Source organism: Vipera berus (assembly GCF_964194415.1).
Source record: "Vipera berus genome assembly, chromosome: 2".
Classification (NCBI taxonomy): domain Eukaryota; kingdom Metazoa; phylum Chordata; class Lepidosauria; order Squamata; family Viperidae; genus Vipera; species Vipera berus.
Window position 1 is genome coordinate 234,299,782 of NC_138203.1, and position 17,843 is coordinate 234,317,624.

Consider the following 17,843-nt stretch of genomic DNA (forward strand, 5'->3'; position numbering starts at 1 on the left):
AAACTTGAAAGTTTAAGAAGTTTAAAAAGTATCTGTACCTTTGAAGAGTAAAAGGTAAAGGTAAAGTTTCCCCCGCACATGTGTGCTAGTCATTTCCAACTCTAGGGGCTGGTGCTCATCTCTGTTTCAAAGCCGAAGAGCCAGCGCTTGTCCGAGCATGTCTCCGTGGTCATGTGGCTGGCATGACTAGACGCCAAAGGCGCACGGAACGCTGTTACCTTCCCACCTTAGTGGTCCCTATTTTTCTACTTGCATTTTTACGTGCTTTCGAACTGCTAGGTTGGCAGAAGCTGGGACGAGTAACAGGCGCTCACTCTGTTACGCGGCACTCGGGATTTGACCTGCCAAACTGCCGACCTTCTGATCGACAAGCTCAGCATCCTAACCCACTGAGCCACCGCATCCCTTTTTGAAGAGTAGAGAATGTTAAATGGTAAATAATTGTTTCAAGTAACCTGTGATGAAGAATATCTCAGCTTGAGAATGACTTTTAGATGAAGAGATTTTTAGTTGGTTAGTAAGTGCTTTCAAGCCAGTGTTGACTTCTGGCAATTATTTTCTGACAGTTAGAACAATTAGTCAGTGGAACCACCTGCCTCCAGAAGTTGTGAATGCTCCAACACTGGAAGTTTTTAAGAAGAGACTGGACAAACATTTGTCTGAAGTGGTATAGGGTTTCCTGTCTGAACAGGGGGGTTGAACTAGAAGACCTCCAAGGTCCCTTCCAAATTATTATTATTGTTGTTGTTATCTAGACCACTCCCTGCATTTTTCTTGGCAAGATTTCAGAAGTGGTTTACCATGCCCTCTCCTCAGGACTGAGAAAGTGACTGGCCCCAGGTCATCTACATCAGGGCTTTTCAATGCGTACCACCTGTGGTACTTTGCCACGTGACAGGTGGTATGCGACTGCTAGCCAAATGTAGCAGGGGAGAGGAATGGGCTGAAGCGAGCCAAGCCTGAGGGAGAGGGAGAGGGAGAGGGAGAGGGAGAGGCAGCTGCAGGACTGTCTGGGCTCGGCAGAAGCCCCAGGAGCCAGCAGGGCTCCAGCTAATTGGTGCTTCCAGAAGCAACGTAGAGCTGGAGCTGAACTGAAGAAAAAAAGGGGGGGAGCAGAGAAGAGGCTATAAAAGGAGAAGGTTTGGGCAGGAAAGGGGGGGGAAAGACAACAGGGAAAGAGAAGGAGAGGTCAGCCAGCATGGAGGAAACAGGGACAGAGAAGAAGCAGCAGCTGTTGATAGAAAAAAAGGTCCCCTGGTTTGTTTTCTACAGCCAGGAGAATGCAATCAGCGCTGATGAAATGAAAAACCGGCATGTCAGAAAGGAGGTGGGTTTATTTAGTTCTGGATCAGCTGGCAGCTTGATTGGGTTACCATAAGGATTTTTGTACAGTTTTTACACCGTTTTGTAATTCAGAGGCTCCTTTGTGTGCTTTGGTTATTGGAATATTTTAGTCTGTATTTTAGGCTAACAATGAGTCCAAAGTGTTGACTTCCGTAGGTTTAATCCCTTTAAATAAATGTAATTAGTTTTACCCCCTTATCTTGAGTCTGTCTATGGCTTTTAGAAAGTTTTCTTTGAAGGTAAACAGGTTTAATTTTAAAGCTAAAGCTTTTTGCAATTGCCAGAGCCTTTCAGTCTTGCATTGCAACATTGTGACACGTGACACCCATGAGGCAGCTTAAAGAAAGAAAAAAAAGGAGTTTATGTGTTTATTTTGTGAGCCTTTCTTGCTTTGCACTTGATTCATGTGTCTTTAAGGGTGCAGGGAAGGGATTTGGGGGTGCATTCTTATTACACTGTGGAAGGAGAGCTAAGAAGGGCCAACCAGCTAGCTCAGGGGTCTACAAACTTAGCAACTTTAAGACCTGTGGACTTCAACTCCCAGAATTCCTCATCCAGCCATGATGGCTGAGGAATTCTGGGAGTTGAAGTCCACAAGTCTTAAAAGGGCCAAGTTTGAAGACCCCTGAACTAGCTGGTAGTGATGCATATTAATAATGGATAAATTCATCATACATTTGTCAGTGCAAATGGAAAGTGATTCAGCAAAGGAACAGCCACCAAAGAAATTAAAACTGGTACTTTTTTTACTTTTTTCCTACAGTTTGTAATATTTTATTAGATTATAGAATAAAATACAAAAATGCAAAAGCAAATAGTAGGACACAGTGGGGAGGAAAAAGGGGGAGAAAGTAAGGGGTAGAAGAGAAAAGGAACAGACTTCCTCTGTTGCAGTAGAAGGAAGCATTAACACTGAACCTCAACTTTTTACTTTTCCATAATATTATAAACTAGCCATTTCTATAACAACAAATGAATCTAATCAGTAAAACCCAAAATCCCCCCCCCCTTTTTTTTTAGTCATCAAGTTTTTGGCACCTTGCTAAGAACTGGTGGTACTCAAATATTGTCATGTCCTAAAAGTGGTACAATCTGTGATAAGGTTGAAAATAGCTTTGTGCCTGAGGAAAGACTAGAACTCATGGCCTCCCAGTTTCTACCTTGATGTCTTAACCACTACACCAAACCGATTCTCTATACATGTAGATAAAACTATTACATTAATTCAACTAATGCTATTTTTATTTATTTATTTATTTATTTATTTATTTATTTATTTATTTATTTATTTATTTATTTATTTATTTATTTATTTATTTATTGGTTCTACACTGCCCATCTCGACTAAATGACTCTGGGTGGTTTAGAACAGCAACATTTTGTCTTTGATATGACTAGTGAGGGTAATTATCAGAACCAGGGAAGCTGTAGCCTTCTGCTCTTGGATTACAAAATCATCTGGTGTGATTTTGTGAATGCCCAGCATTTCTCACTATTGGGTAAATGGGCTGAAAGTAATAAAAGCTGAGGTTCTGGAAAGCCACAGCTCCCTCACCCCACATGTCTACTCTCCAGTCCCATCACCGATGATTTTGATCTTCATTTCCTACATTCATCATTTCTCATCTCTCACATATATGAGCACCAGTCTGCCTTCCATTTGTGTTAGCTCTGTGCCTGTGGCATAGTTTCTGAATTCCCATTTCAGGTTTTTCTTAGCTAACTCTTCCCAACTTCTAATTATTTATTCTCTCCTGTTTCTCTGGCCATCACTTAGCAGTAAGGTCTGTTCCTTGTCTATCATCATATAATTGCTTCAATTCTGCAAGCAGCTAGCCGTAAGCAAGGCACAAGGCGCTGCAAGCTAAATAAACTCTAGTTAACATTTGTGTTTTATTATCGGCTACTGAGGTTGGGGTAATTTTTCGACATCTTTAACCTTATTTCCATTCAGTCAGACTGTGCCAGAACTTATTTCCATCACATTCTACTTGGGAAGTCGCTCCTGCAGATTAGCGCTCTCTCCTCTTGTTTGAAATAAGGAAAGCAACTCCCTTCCCTCATTTGAAAAGTTCCAATAGACTTCTGCTTTTCTGAATGACCTTCTGTTTAAAAAGGTGCTAAACTTTGTGCGGTGTTAATTGGCCAGCCTTTGGCAGAGCAATCTCTATCAGGCTCCTGTAATTGGATTTTTGTAAGTTGGTAAGATCACCCCATTATTCAAACACGGAAATCTAAATGCAAAGTAATAGTGCAACTAGTATTAAATAGGCTGGAGACCTGTTAAATATTATCTCACTTGAGCAAATAATTAGATTTTTACTGCCACTGTGGCCAAGATGAAAGCTTGCCTGGGTTTTGTAGTGTTCACATGCCACTGGGAAGGCAGCCTGTTTTCTCCCTGTCTGTGACCATGATAGAGAATTAACCTGCAAGCCTTTTCACATGATTGGGTGTCTGCAATAATAGCCAGCCTTAAACTGAAGGATCCCGGTTTTGCAAACAGTGAGCATCTGAGAGTTGCCCTTCCATAGTCGGAATGGGGACAATAAATATTTGCTTGGAATTCTCTTCTAAGCTCAGCTTCTATTAAATCATTGTAGCAGCATCTGATTAGCCAGCTGAGCACTGGCTCATGCCACACACAGGGCATAACCAGGGGTTGTCAGGGCTGTACCACTGGAAGCCATCATTGAAACTGGCAATGGAATATTAACCCTCTCATGCATGGCAGAATCCATCCATCATCAGCTGCCTTAGCCAGGGAGGGGCAGGAATGTTGAGGTTATAGAAAGATCCAGGATTCAGTGCCCAAGACCTAGCATGTCTGAACTCTTCTGACTTTGTGTTATTTAGCTGCAGGTGTATTGTTTCCCATTCTGGTGCCCTTTAAATAGTTATAGCTTCCGTCAGCAAGAAAAATGATCAGATTTGTAACTTAGTATATCTGGAGGGGCCAGATGGCAAAGGAAAATTCTGACTGGCTCCGTTCAAATCAGGGAGACTTTTTAGTCAAAAGGAAGAAATCACTTTTCAGTCTGTAGTTTTATGTTCCTGTAATCCTTAGATTCTTTAGTGTATACAAGATGGTGATTCTGTGACCATCTAAACCATACTCCACTGAATACAGACTTGGAGAAGATCAATGTTTGAGGCCTATAGGCAAATATATTTCTTTTTAAAATATACAGTGAATTATTCAAGGAGAGCTAGTGTGGCCTAGTGTTTAAGGCACTAGGCTAGAAGCCAGGAGAGTGTAAGTTCTAGTCCCATAGGGGCACGCATGCGCGCTGTCACCCCAGTCCTAGGCCTTCAGCTGGGTTTTATAAAACCTTTTCACTTTAGGCCTCTGCTGCTATGTGCAAAAAAAAAGTTCAATCAATCAATCAATTTCAACTTCTCACAGGGGAAAAAAACATCTCGCAAAGTTGGAATTGATTGAACTTTTTAGTCCCACCAGGTCTGCTGTTACCACCGCAGCCACGCCCACCCAATGGGTCACACCCACCCAATGGGTCACACCCACCCGACACCCGACGACGCAGAAGTGGGTTTTGGGTTGCAGTTTGGGCATTCGGCATCTAAAAGGTTCACCATCATTGTTCTAGTCCCTTCTTAGACATGAAAGCTGACTGGGTGTCTTTGAGCGACTCATTCTCTCTCTCTCTGCCCACAACACTCAGCAACAAGCTGGTCTGTCAATTCTTTTTTCAACCAATGGATCATCACCCTGTTGATTCAGGGGTGAGAGGGAGGGAACAGATCTTGCACTTGTGGGAAAACATTGGTATGTGTATGTGAATCATTTATACCTAGCATGTCAAACTGCCAGCCCGCGGGCCAGATGCATCATACTGAAACCGCGCCCACCCCATTGTTGGCAATGGGGAAAAAGTCGCAATACGTTGCACGACGTCATGTGACATCGCGAGTTTGACACGCCTGATTTATACCTATTCCTTTGCTTTTACACCATACATTGTAATAAGTACCTGACTTGTGTTTACATTCACAACATCTGACATATTTTTAAATATTTTTGCTAATCTTGCTGGTGGCAAGTGCCATCTATAAAACACTTTATATAGGTTTTCTTTGTAAGAGGTTGACATTGTCAATTTATAATTTCTTTCTCACAAGTTTTGCCATTTTCCTAAATCTATATTATATCCAATTTTTTGCCCATATAATAATAATATTAATAATAATAATAACAATAACAATAATAATAATAATTGGAAGGGAACCTGGAGGTCATCTAGTCCAATCCCTTGCTCAGGCAGGAAACCCTATTTCGCACAAATGGCTGTCCAGTCTCTTGTTAACAACTTCCAGTGTTGGAGCATTCTGGAGACAGATTGTTCCACTGGTTAATTATTCTAACTGTCAGGAAGTTTCTCCTTAGTTCTAGGTTGCTTCTCTCCTTGATTAGTTTCCATCCGTTGCTTTGGAGAATAGCTTGACTCCCTCTTCTTTGTGGCAATTCCTGAGATATTGGAACACTACTATCATGTCCCCCCCGCTCGTCCTTCTCTTCATTAAACTAGACATACCCAATTCCAGCAACCGTTCCTTTTATGTTTTAACCTCCAGTACCCTAATCATCTTTGTTGCTCTTCTCTGTGCTCTTTCTAGAGTCTCAACAACTTATCATTGTATCTTTTACTTGTTCATTTTCCATTTTCAAATTCAGTAAAAAGTTATACATTTTCTTAATTAATTTCTCATAGAGATTAATAATATCTGATTAAACAAGGTCTGCTCTTTGTAAAATCTGTACAATTTAACATCTTTATCATATCTCACTTGCATTTGTAAATATGCCCACCGTGATAAATCAATACCCTGATCTTCTATCTCTTGTTTAGATTTTAAATTTCCTTCAGAATTTAGAATATCTTTATATGTCCATATTTTTTCAAAACTACCTAAATTTGGATGTACAAATGCTTCCATTGTTGAAAGCCATCCTGGAATTTTCAAGTATATTTTACATTTTATTTTTTCCCATGTTAGTAATACTGTAGTGCATTTCTAATATAGTGGTTTTGAAAATATTTATGAATTTTATTTTTCCCATACCATAAGAAAGTGTGCCAACTAAGTTATAAGTCATGTCCCTCCAGATACAACAACCTTTTATTTTTAAGAGTTATCCATTCTTTTACCCATGGTAATACTGATGCTTGATAATATAAAACTCACTCTGACAGGCTAAAACCTCAATTTTCCTTAGCTTCTTGTAACATTTTCAATTTAATTCTAGCTTTCTTTGCTTGCCAAGTAAATTTCAAAATTAAGGAATTTAAGTCTTCCAAAAAAAATTCTCCAGTTTTATAGGTATCGTTTGGAATAAAAACAATATTTTTGGTAATATATTCATTTTCACCATAGCAATTCTTCTTAGCATCGACAGTTGCAAGTTTTTCCATTTTTCCAAGTCAGGTTTTATTTGATTCAGTAATTTTATATAATTATCTTATTTTATCGTTGAACATCTTGCTGTCAGGTATATTCCCAAGTATTTAACCTTTTTGACTATTTGTAATTCTGTTTTCTGTGATTTTTGTTTTGTTTATCTGTAAAATTTTTGACTATCATTTTAGTTTGTTTCTCTGTTTATCTTCAGTCCTGCTATCTCTCCAAACTGTTTTATCTTTTCCAGTAATTTAGGAATCATCTCTAAAGGTTCCTCTAGGATGAATACCAGGTCATCTGCAAATGCTTGCAATGTATAAGTTTCACCTTTTATTTCTAGTCCTTTAATTTCTGTGTCTTGTCTAATATTTCTATTTAAAACTTCCAAAGTTAAAATAAATAATGGAGATAGTGGACATCCTTGTCTTGTGCCTTTTCTAATGTCAAAGTTCTCTGTATAATCCCCATTTACAATCATTTTTGCTGTTTGTTTGTTGTTTCAATCATATTTATAAAATTTTGTCCAAAGTCCATTGCTTTCAGTTGTTGAGTCATAAATTGCCAGGAAAAATTATCAAATGCCTTTTGAGCATTTAGAAATACTAGTGCCAATTGTTTCCCTGGATGCATTTCATAATATTCCAATATGTCCATTATAACTTTTAAATTATTTTTTATTTGTTTCTTTGGTAGAAATCCATTTTGATCTGGATGTATAAATTCAGTTAGGAATCTTTTCAGTCTTTCCACTATTATTGAAGTAAAGATTTTATAGTTCGCATTTAGTAATGATATCGGTCTGTAATTTTTTTATCTGTGTCAGATCTGAGTCCCCTTTGGGTATCAAAGTAATATTTGCTTCTGTTTATGTGTTTGGGAGTTTAGCCACCAAAAAAAGTTCATTACACAAATCTTTCAACGGTACACTTAATGTATCTTGTAAACATTTGTACAACTCTGCCGGGAGCTCATCTGGTCCTGGTGTTTTTTCATTTTTTTGTCTTCTTATAACCTATAACAATTCCATCACTGTTATTTTTTCCTTTAACATAGTTTTACAATTTTCTGAGATTTTTGGTAAATTATTTTTTTCCATATATTGAATCGTTTTCTTCCATGAAATTTCTTCTATATCATACAGTTTCTCATAATATTTTTAATTATCTTTTTTATTTCTTCATTTTTGAATTGTAAACAGCCTTTTTCATCTAGTAAATTGTTCATCTTTTTTTTCTCCTCCTGTTTTTTAAGTTTATAAGCTAGCCATTTTCCTGGTTTATTTGTGTTTTCAAAAAAGTTCTCTTTTTCTCTTTTAATTTGCTGTGCCAGTTTTTAATTTAATTTAATTTATGTTTTATTATTTCCATTTGTCTTTTCAGTATTTTCTTTTGTGAATTTATTTGTAATTCTAGTTGTAGTTTTTTAAATTTTTCCCTTAACAGTATATGTTGTTCTCTTTTTTCTTTATTTTTTTCGCCATGTATGTTATAACTACACCTCTAAAGTATGCTTTGGCTATATCCCATACATTTTATAATGTTGTATCTTTTTAAATTTTCTTTTTTAAAAAGCTCCATTTCTTTCATTGCTAAATTCTATAAATTCTTTCTCTTTTAGTATGGATTGGTTCAAAGTCCATCTTAGTTTTTTTTTAAATTCCTTTTGACGTCATTTTTAAAGGATTATGGTCTGCCCAAGTGCCTAATTCTATCTCAACCTCCTGCATGTTAGTTCTTAATTCAGGCACCATCCAAATCATGTCAATTCTAGACCAGGATTTATGGCTATTTGAGTAGAATGTAATTTATACTTTTTCTGGGCTGGTTTCTCTCCAAGTATTTTGTACACCAATTTTCTCTATCATGTTAAAAAAAGTCTTAGATAATCTTTTTCTTCCTCGTTTTCCTGTTTTACTACTTTTGTACTCTAGTGTCCCATCTACTATTGCATTTAAATCCCCTACTAAGCAAATATTTTAGTATTCCATTTATACTATTTTTCTATGAAGATTTTGATAAAATTCTTCTTGTTTATTGTTTGGTGCATATATTACTACCAAAAGTATCTGTTTTTGAGCATTTGCTCATTTACCTTATCAAAGTTGATTTTTCTGTATTGGTTCTTGGATTGTCTCTTTTTGAAAGCTGTTTGTTTTTTCTCATTGTAACAACAGATTATTTCAACAGATCCCTGACTTGCTGGACTATATATTCCAGAAGAGGATGCAGAAGAGGGTGTTTTTTTTTGTAATTTTAGTAAGATTTGGTGCACTCATTTTTCAATTGAGCAGGTTTTGTAAATCCACAAAGAGAAAAGGAAAGAGGGAAAAAAAGCCAACTGCTGTCAGCTCCAAGATCCCAAGGCTTCCCTTCTTCTTCATCACCTCTCCAAGGCAACCTTCTGACCCCTTATGGTCTTCAGACAGAGCAGAATCAGGCTAGGAAACCAGAGCTCCGATTTCTTTCGCTCGTCTTGTCATGACACCAAACCGGAAGACCATTTATACCTATTCCTAATATGTTTCCAAATATCTATTTTTTTTTTTGAATGATTGAAAATTTAGTCTGTTAAGTCAGAAATGAAGGTAAAATCTCTTGATTTCTATGATTACTTTTGTCTCTTAATTGATTAAAAATCCAGGTTGTGCAATTCTGCAACTCAACTGCAGGTTGGAGACATTTAATGGCAATATTATAGATTGTTTCTAACCATTAGATGTCTATCTATAGTGAAGGACGTCTTCTGATTTCTCTCTTGATTGCCCCAATCCAGCAACTTGTCCACAAGAATCTGAATTACCAAATGGGAAATCCAAAATTCAAAGATTTTGTCAGTCACCACACCAGGAATGTTTTTGAAGAGGTAGCTTCAAAACCTGTTTTATATTGAGTAGATATTTGAGGATTCCAAAGTAAGTCCCACTGTGGTCAATAGACTTGCCCTTAAATTTGAAGTACCCAACTCTCTTCAAATAACAGAATCCCCACTTATAATTTAAAAATGCTGCACAGGCTGCATAAAACCAGAATCACTGTTCAGAGGTGGAACATTTCATAAATGAAAGAGATTTCCCAAATGCTTGATTCATTTTTAACAATGGCTCAGGAAATATAACGTCTTTTATTCAATTGATTTTTCTTGAATGCTTTTTTGTTGTAGTTTTGTTGCTGGCACCTAGCAAATGAGCGCTTAGCACTGTTGCAAAAGAGTAGTGAAATTCCATATTAGGAACAAGAGTGAAAGGAGGTGGTATGTTCATACTACAATTTGTCTGACAGTCCTTTTCCAAGAGATATCTGATGTCACTGAAGCCTGAGCTCAGAATAATACGTAAATTAGCCCCCTTCTACTGGAGTCAGCAGATGTGGTGATTAACCAAGATCAGTTCCTGTTTGGAGCAAGGGGAGAAGATAGGTGCAAGTAAATGAAACTGGTCTCCACTTGCCTTGAGGGAGTTGGCAATTCTTCCAGAAAAAGCTCCTGATTTTTAAAGTTGAAATTTAATTCTTATAACAAGCGAATATTGCTTCTTGAAAATTAAAAGGAAGAGAGCTCTTCATAGTGCCATATAGCTATGAAAGAACCTAGGTTGGTGTTGTAACTAATAAGATATAGATGTGATTCCAGCTTTTATTTATTTGTATATTGATTAGTCTTCTATATCACCTATCTCACCTAGATTTGCAAATACAATGGGTAATAAAAATCATTTGCTAACCAATGCATGCATTTATGACTAAATTTTGTATGCCTAACAAAAATGCACTTGAGAATAAGAATAATGCTATCATAGCTGTAATGAAACAGCAGTTACCAGTGATTTTCATACTCTCACTCTCTCTCTCTCTCTCTCTCTCTCTCTCTCTCTCTTCTCTCTCTCTCTCTCTCTCTCTCTCTCTCTCTCTCTCTCTCTCTCTCTCTCTCTCTCTCTCTCTGTGTGTGTGTGTGTGTGTGTGTGTGTGTGTGTGAGAGAGAGAGAGAGAGAGAGAGAGAACATAACATCTAAGAACAAATTGCAAGTTTTCAAATCTTTCAAGGCTTCTTCCCATCAAGACAAAGAATGTTTATGTCAACTCTACAACGAACCTGGCTGAAGCCATCTTGATCGTTCTAGGTTGCCACAAGAAAGGGAGGGGGTGCAGAGTATTTTCGCTAGAATTGTTTAAATTCTAGGTCCTGTGGAAACCAAGGTCATTCTATCAATTAGCTTGGAGGGCGGGGCATTTTGTTAGAAAGGCCGCCTAATCATATTGGGGAATATAGCCAATTGCATAGCACGGGAGTGGGAAGTTTGACTTTGTAATAGTGTTAACTCTTTGGAGGGAATTTCAGAGTTTCACTTTTGACCATGCTAATATTTTGTAACCAATAAACATGTTCTTTGAGGAAACCTCTACTTCGGAGTTCTGATTTTGTTTCATCTTAGCTTGGAACCATGATGGCTTAAGTACCAGGCAAATTACATCAATCTGCCTGATATCCATGTGAAACTTTGATCACCTCCATGTTATTGGCTAGAATAGAACTCAATTGGCTAAATGAGGAGAGGGTGTAACAGTTACAAGCGTATTTCCCCCCCCCCACCCCCAAGTCAAAAGTAACTTGAGGGAAACAGAAAGAGGTGATCTTTGCTAAGGACAAAAAGAAGTTCCAAAATACAGGACAGAAACATCTTGTTTTCTTAGTTATCTGATGCACACAAATGCAAGGAAGGTATTATAAGAACTAAAGGAAGATTCAGTTGCCAGTGTGGATAGGAGGGATCTTAGACAAATATAGACTAATATAATTTCCTTCCTGTTTACCTATTGAACCAGACAGTGGTCAATAAGCTAAACAGAAATTTAGGTAGAGTGCCCCAGCCATGCTGAGGAGTCCCTTGCTCATATTTCAATATGAAAAATGCCATAAAGGGGAAAAAAAGATAGAGTCCAGTTCTCAAACAAAAAAGGAAGGAAACAGTCATCTTTTAAAATGACCCCATAAAAAAGGAGTATATGTCCAAAAATGTTGGGCAAGCTCAATAAAATGATAACCACTTTGAAAATCATTTTCTTGCTTTTAAATTACTGTCTAAGGGTGCAAGAATACTTGCTCACTAAGTTGGTTGATATCCCATTTCTGTTTTGTAACTGATTTTTTTTCTATTCTTTTTCCATCTAATATTCCTCATTTGGGGCTTAAAGTATACATTCATTTACAATCGTGCATGTACATCAGGCTTATCAGGGATAAGAAACCCTGAATACAGGTAAGCCCCAGAAATTGTTTGTGTCTTTATTGTACTAAATGCAGAAGTATTTGTTTCCCTTCGTCATTCTGGATGGAGAAGATGGTTCACTGTAGAATGCACATATAAAAATGATGCCAAATGAATTGAATTCAGTCTACTTTTGAATATAAATTTTAGTGAGCAAAAAAGGAACAAAGTGAAAAAAAATACCGTGCTTCCTATATTCAATCAACACGGTACACATGCCATTCTAAATGCAATTTTCTCCCTCCCTATTTTAATTTGAAAATGAGCTTCCTGGAAAGTTAATTTTTACCCGCCCCCATCTTTTCTGATGACTTCAAATCTATTTTGAAGAGAAATCCAATTGCAGCACTATAAAATGAGAAGCTCCAGCTAAACCTGGTAGTGGCTGGCATCTTCCTTGCATGCTAGCTTGCCAAAAAGTAAATACAAGGTTAAAAAAGGAGTGGTGGAGAGGAATGAATAAACTGGGCAGCATGCAGGCACTCAAGACAAATTAAGGATGCTAAAGTTTCATCAGGATATTCCGTGCCTACCCTCCTCAGGTTAGTGCTCTTGAAATGTGCTGGCAGAGAGACAGTGTGATGTAGTGGTTAGATAAGGTTAGATGTTAGATAAGGATCAGAGAGATCCAGGTTCAAATCCAGCTTCAGATACAAGAAGCCCATTGGGAGACTTTAGATTATGGTTGTAGGAAGAAATTGAAGGATGGAATACTAAATACACCAAATTTAGCTGCTGCAGGAAAAGCAGCTTAACCTCCACCATCATCCACATCACCATGATGTAAGATGTTGACCAATACATCTGGAAAGCACAAAACTGTCTGATGTCATTCTAGATCTAGTGAGCAATACTTATTAATTATGTGCAACAAGAATTTATTTGAAGCCCCTTTATTATATTTTTCCTCCAATCATCCATGGTTTTCTCATCTCATCTCATATATCCTGCTACACCACCACAATCATACACCCATACTATAGGTTGGGCATTTTAAGATAGTAAAAGATAGCCTCAGATACTGATCTGTTTTCTCACAGCATATTAAATCACAAACTGGTCAACTATTTTAACCAAGAGTGCTGTTTGAAATCAGACCCTGTACTTAATATTTGACTTGATGTATGTTGTGTAAACTCAGGAAATTGATTACTTGAGCAAACGTTGGTTCAGCAAGCTGTGACTAATCACAGCATGTGAACACAGCCTTGGTGAGCATCACAGGAAGTGGTGGAGCTGAATTTGAGTTCTGTTGTAATTTATAATCTGATTGTGGCTGAGACAGCTAACCTGGTGTGTATAACCAAGACCTAGTGGAACCAGAAGAGGATTTTCCCCTCCGTGAGATATGCCCACTAAAGCAGGGGTCTTCAAACTTGGCTCTTTTATGACTTGTGGACTTCACCTCCCAGAATTCCTCAGCCAGTGTGCCTGGCTGAGGAATTCTGGGAGTTGAAGTCCACAAATCATAAAAGGGCCAGGTTTGATTTGTGGGATGAAGGGATATCTATTTGTAACCTTACATGGGATGAAGTTACTAAATTTATTTATATTTCTTGTGGTGAAGGTTGGAAATTACTTTTTATATATTTTTCTTTTTCTTTATTATATCCTTTCCTTTCACTTTTTTTCCTGAACTTTTTATTCTTTCTTTCCATTCTATTTTCTTTAAGGCTAGGGTTAAAATTCTTAGCATTTGTTAACCAAGGTCAGCCATTATCAATGTGCTGATGATCCTCAGTTGGATATCTTGATTCTTGGTCAACCAAGGGATGTTGTCAAAGTCTTCTCCCAGTGTTTGGAAGCTGTGAAGTTCCAGACGGAGAAAAAGTGGCTCTAGGTTCATGGACTTCCCACTCCAGGGGTTACTCCATTTTTAGGTCTACTGGGTTGCACTTTTCCAGACAGAACTGATGCACACCAACTCCATAAAGTCTCTGGGTGGTATGTGCCATTAGAAACAATACAAACTATAAAACAAAGATTGACATCCAAAAGGAAAAAAACAGACTAACATATAAAAATCCTTAGCCTAAGGCCTAGATTGAGGAGCTTGCACTGTATTCTACATAGTGATGCCCAGGGCTTTTTTTCTCATAGAACTCCCAGAACAGAGTTCCGGGACCTTTTTTGGATGGTACCTTGTAGGGTAGGCAAGGTGGGTTGTATGACATGTGTGAGTTCCGGCACCTTTTTCTTTTACAAAAAAAGCACTGGTGATGCCCCTGAAGACCACTTGGAAGGTTCAAGTGGCAAAAGCAGTATTGGGCATGTCATGATATGCCCCCAGAATACCTCTGCTTTGTGAGCTACACTGGTTACTAACATACTTCCACAGTACAATTCAAATGCTGGTGTTACCTAAAGCTTTTCATAACATGCAGCCTTGTTACATGGGGGACCATCTTTCTCCTATAGTGTCTACCCATCCTGTAATATCTGAGAGAGTTGGCATACTTCAAGTGCTGTCTATTAAAGCAATTCATCTGATGGGGCCCAGGAGGTGGGCCTGAAATCCAAAGAGCATTGACTCTGCTCTCTGTTAAATAACCATTAAGGCCTGGACCTTTCTTTAGCCATTGGGCTAAGGTATGGTATAGACTAGAGCCATTGTGGGTTGATTTTGCTGTTTGTGGTTGTTGCTGTTTGATCATATCTGTTGTCTTTTTTCTATGAGCATCTTTTCCTTTTTGTGGTTTTAGTTTCTGTATTGATTATTTATGATTTTAATATGACTGTTGCCCAGAGTCATTCTGAGTAGTCTACAGATGTGATAGATTGATTTTAATTAGTCTGCTTTAAATCTAGCCAATTATACTCATATTCGCAGGACTATTTCCATCCTGCACGGCATCTTTTTATATATATATTTTACCACCTTTTCTAAAAGCAGCAATATAAACTCCCCCCTTGTCCCCTTTGCTTCTCATTGTTCCTTTTCTTAATTCCCAGCTCCTGATGCAAAAACAATTTAATGTAGAACTGTAATTAATTCTTTAATGGGAACTGAAATTATTTTGCCACTGTAACCCAAAATAAGATTTGGTACACCTATAGCCTACAGCTCATGACCAGGAAGCATCTATTTCCAGTTTGGTTCACTGAACATTTCCATGTAGGTTTATTCTTCACCATCTTCTTATGTCCCTCTTTCTACTTCCTCTGCCTTAACATCAGGATTGTTATCTCCTCTGCGCTAATTTGAGGATCCTTGACATCTTTCAGATGTCACTTAATACTAGATCCCCCCCCCCCACACACACAAATAAATACCATTGACAATTAAATATTTTTAGAGTCCCCTTTATCTCCAAGTTTACATGGGTGGAGTTCTTTTCATTCTCTTTGATGAATAGGTGATGCAGCTAGAGATGTACCAGATAAGGGAAGAATTTCTACATGTGGTGAACCTTCAATATTTTCCACAGTTCCTCCCTCTTTCCCAGCCACAGAGAAAAATTATTACAGGAATATTACTAGGACTGCCAGATCTGGGCTACTAAAATCCAGATCTGAAGAGATGAAAGTTCCTTTGCTATCCTGTGGTAGCCATTCAAACTTTTTCAACCTGCAGCAGATAGCCCTAATATTGAAAACAAAAAAGAAAGAAAAAAACACACCATATGATTAACTCAAAGACAGAAGCAAAGATGTTCTTGTCAGCCTTCTATGTGTTACTTAAAAGGTAAAGGTTCCCCCGCACATGCGTGCTAGTCGTTTCCAACTCTAGGGGCCAGTGCTCATCTCTGTTTCAAAGCCAAAGAGCCAGCGCTTGTCCGAGGACGTCTCCGTGGTCATGTGGCCGGCATGACTAGATGCCAAAGGTGCACGGAACGCTGTTACCTTCCCACCGTAGTGGTCCCTATTTTTCTACTTGCATTTTTACGTGCTTTCGAACTGCTAGGTTGGCAGAAGCTGGGACGAGTAACAGGCGCACACCCTGTTACGCGGCACTCAGGATTCGACCTGCCAAACTGCCAACTTTCTGATCGACAAGCTCAGCATCCTAACCCATACATGCTTGCTATAACCTTATTTGTATTTTGCAGATAATACAAACCTAATGTTGTTAGAAGAGTTGCAGCCTGACTCTGTCTTCCTTTGAAGTAGGTGTCACAATATTTCTAAGGATGTTAAGTGGTAGTAGCTCACTCATAATAGCAAATTGTGAGTGAGCTACTACTACTTAATGTCCTTAGAAATATTGTGAGTGAGTTCAGTATCCAGGGTCCTGAAAAAGTGAGTGTTTTTAGAGGAGACAGCTTAAGAACTGCAGAACTTATCAAAGAGAAGTTGCTGTTTGAGGTTTCTAACAATCCAAGTCAGATTAAGCTGCTTATTCTACACTTTCCATGTTTTATGCTATGCTTAGCGCTGTTGCTTCATTTAATCAACATTATTAATAACGAATCATATCAACTGCACTTTGTTTTCAGTATGCTGATTCCCTGATCAAATCCTGGAACCTGAATTACTATTGCTAGTAGAACACACAATAAAACAGAACCAAATGAAGTACTTGCTGTCTTTGCAGGATGTACCATCCAAGAGTATGCTTATAATTGTTGAATTATACTTAGTGCTTTCTTTCCTGTCAGAATATTAGCACCTTAGAACATATTAGACTATGCAAGCATTGAATGTTATTTCAAAAAAAAAAAATTAGACCTTGCCCAATTGTGGACATTGCACCTTTCCTACTACAGTAGCCTGTCATTTTCCCAGCTTTTGTGTGAAGCAGAAAAAAAATGTTTGCTTTAATGAAACAAATAATTAAAACAATGCTTCTTCAACACAACCCTTAGAATCATCATCTTCACCATCATCCCTTTTTTGGGCTCATATGGAAACTGAAAAAAAAGATGTAGGCATTTGAATAAATAGAAGATAGAATAGTTATTGTTTTCTAACAAGTAATTAGCACTATAACACCTACAGGAGGTAAAAAATATATCTTCTAAAACAGGAGTAAGAACCTCTCAATTGAATCCTTACAGGAGCTCTGATGATGTTACCTAGTTGGGTAATAAAAACGTCTGCAAGAAAACAGCCAAGCTCAGAGAGCACCAAGGACCCCATAGTTCAACCCTTTTCTTCTATAAATCCTTACTAATTTAATTTACTGTATAAAATTCAGCTCCTTTGCCCATATGTATACATTAAAGAAAGGGGAACTCTCTTTAACCTGACAATGTGTGCAAAATAAACTGAATAAATAGCGCTAAAGCAGGGTTGGTCCATTGGGTTTCCTCCAGAGGACTAAGTCAACCATGCTGGCTGCGGATTCTGGTACCTGTGCTACTACCACAGCTGGAAGGGGGCCTACCTAAGAGGCCTGGGTAGGCTCTCTAGGACACGCCCATGCGACCAAACAGCCTCCTGGGTGATCGCACAGCCTTCCTCTACCGATTCGCCATCAACTGCTTTGGCATCCCTGATTGGATCCCGGAGTTCTAAATCAACACGTTGGACAGCTCCCTCCACTGTCGAACGCCCCTATTGAATCCAGGCGCGATCCTCTCGTAATCCCCCATCCCTTCGCCAGTCCTAGCGAGACGATCGACCCTCTCCCTCCCTGCCTCTTTCCTCCCGACCCAACCTGCCCACAGTGAAGATGGCGGAGGGCTTTGCTTCACCCGTCTACGCTAAACGGGCGGGCGCTACCACGGCAGGGCGACAAGAAGGGGGGTAGGAGGGCGGAACGGACCATCGGGGCAGCCGGGAGCCATGTTGAGGCTGCGGGAGGAGGCGATGCTGTTGCCTCCGCCGTCGCCACCGAGCAGCGAGAGCCACGGAGAGAGCAGCGCCGCCGCGTCTAGAT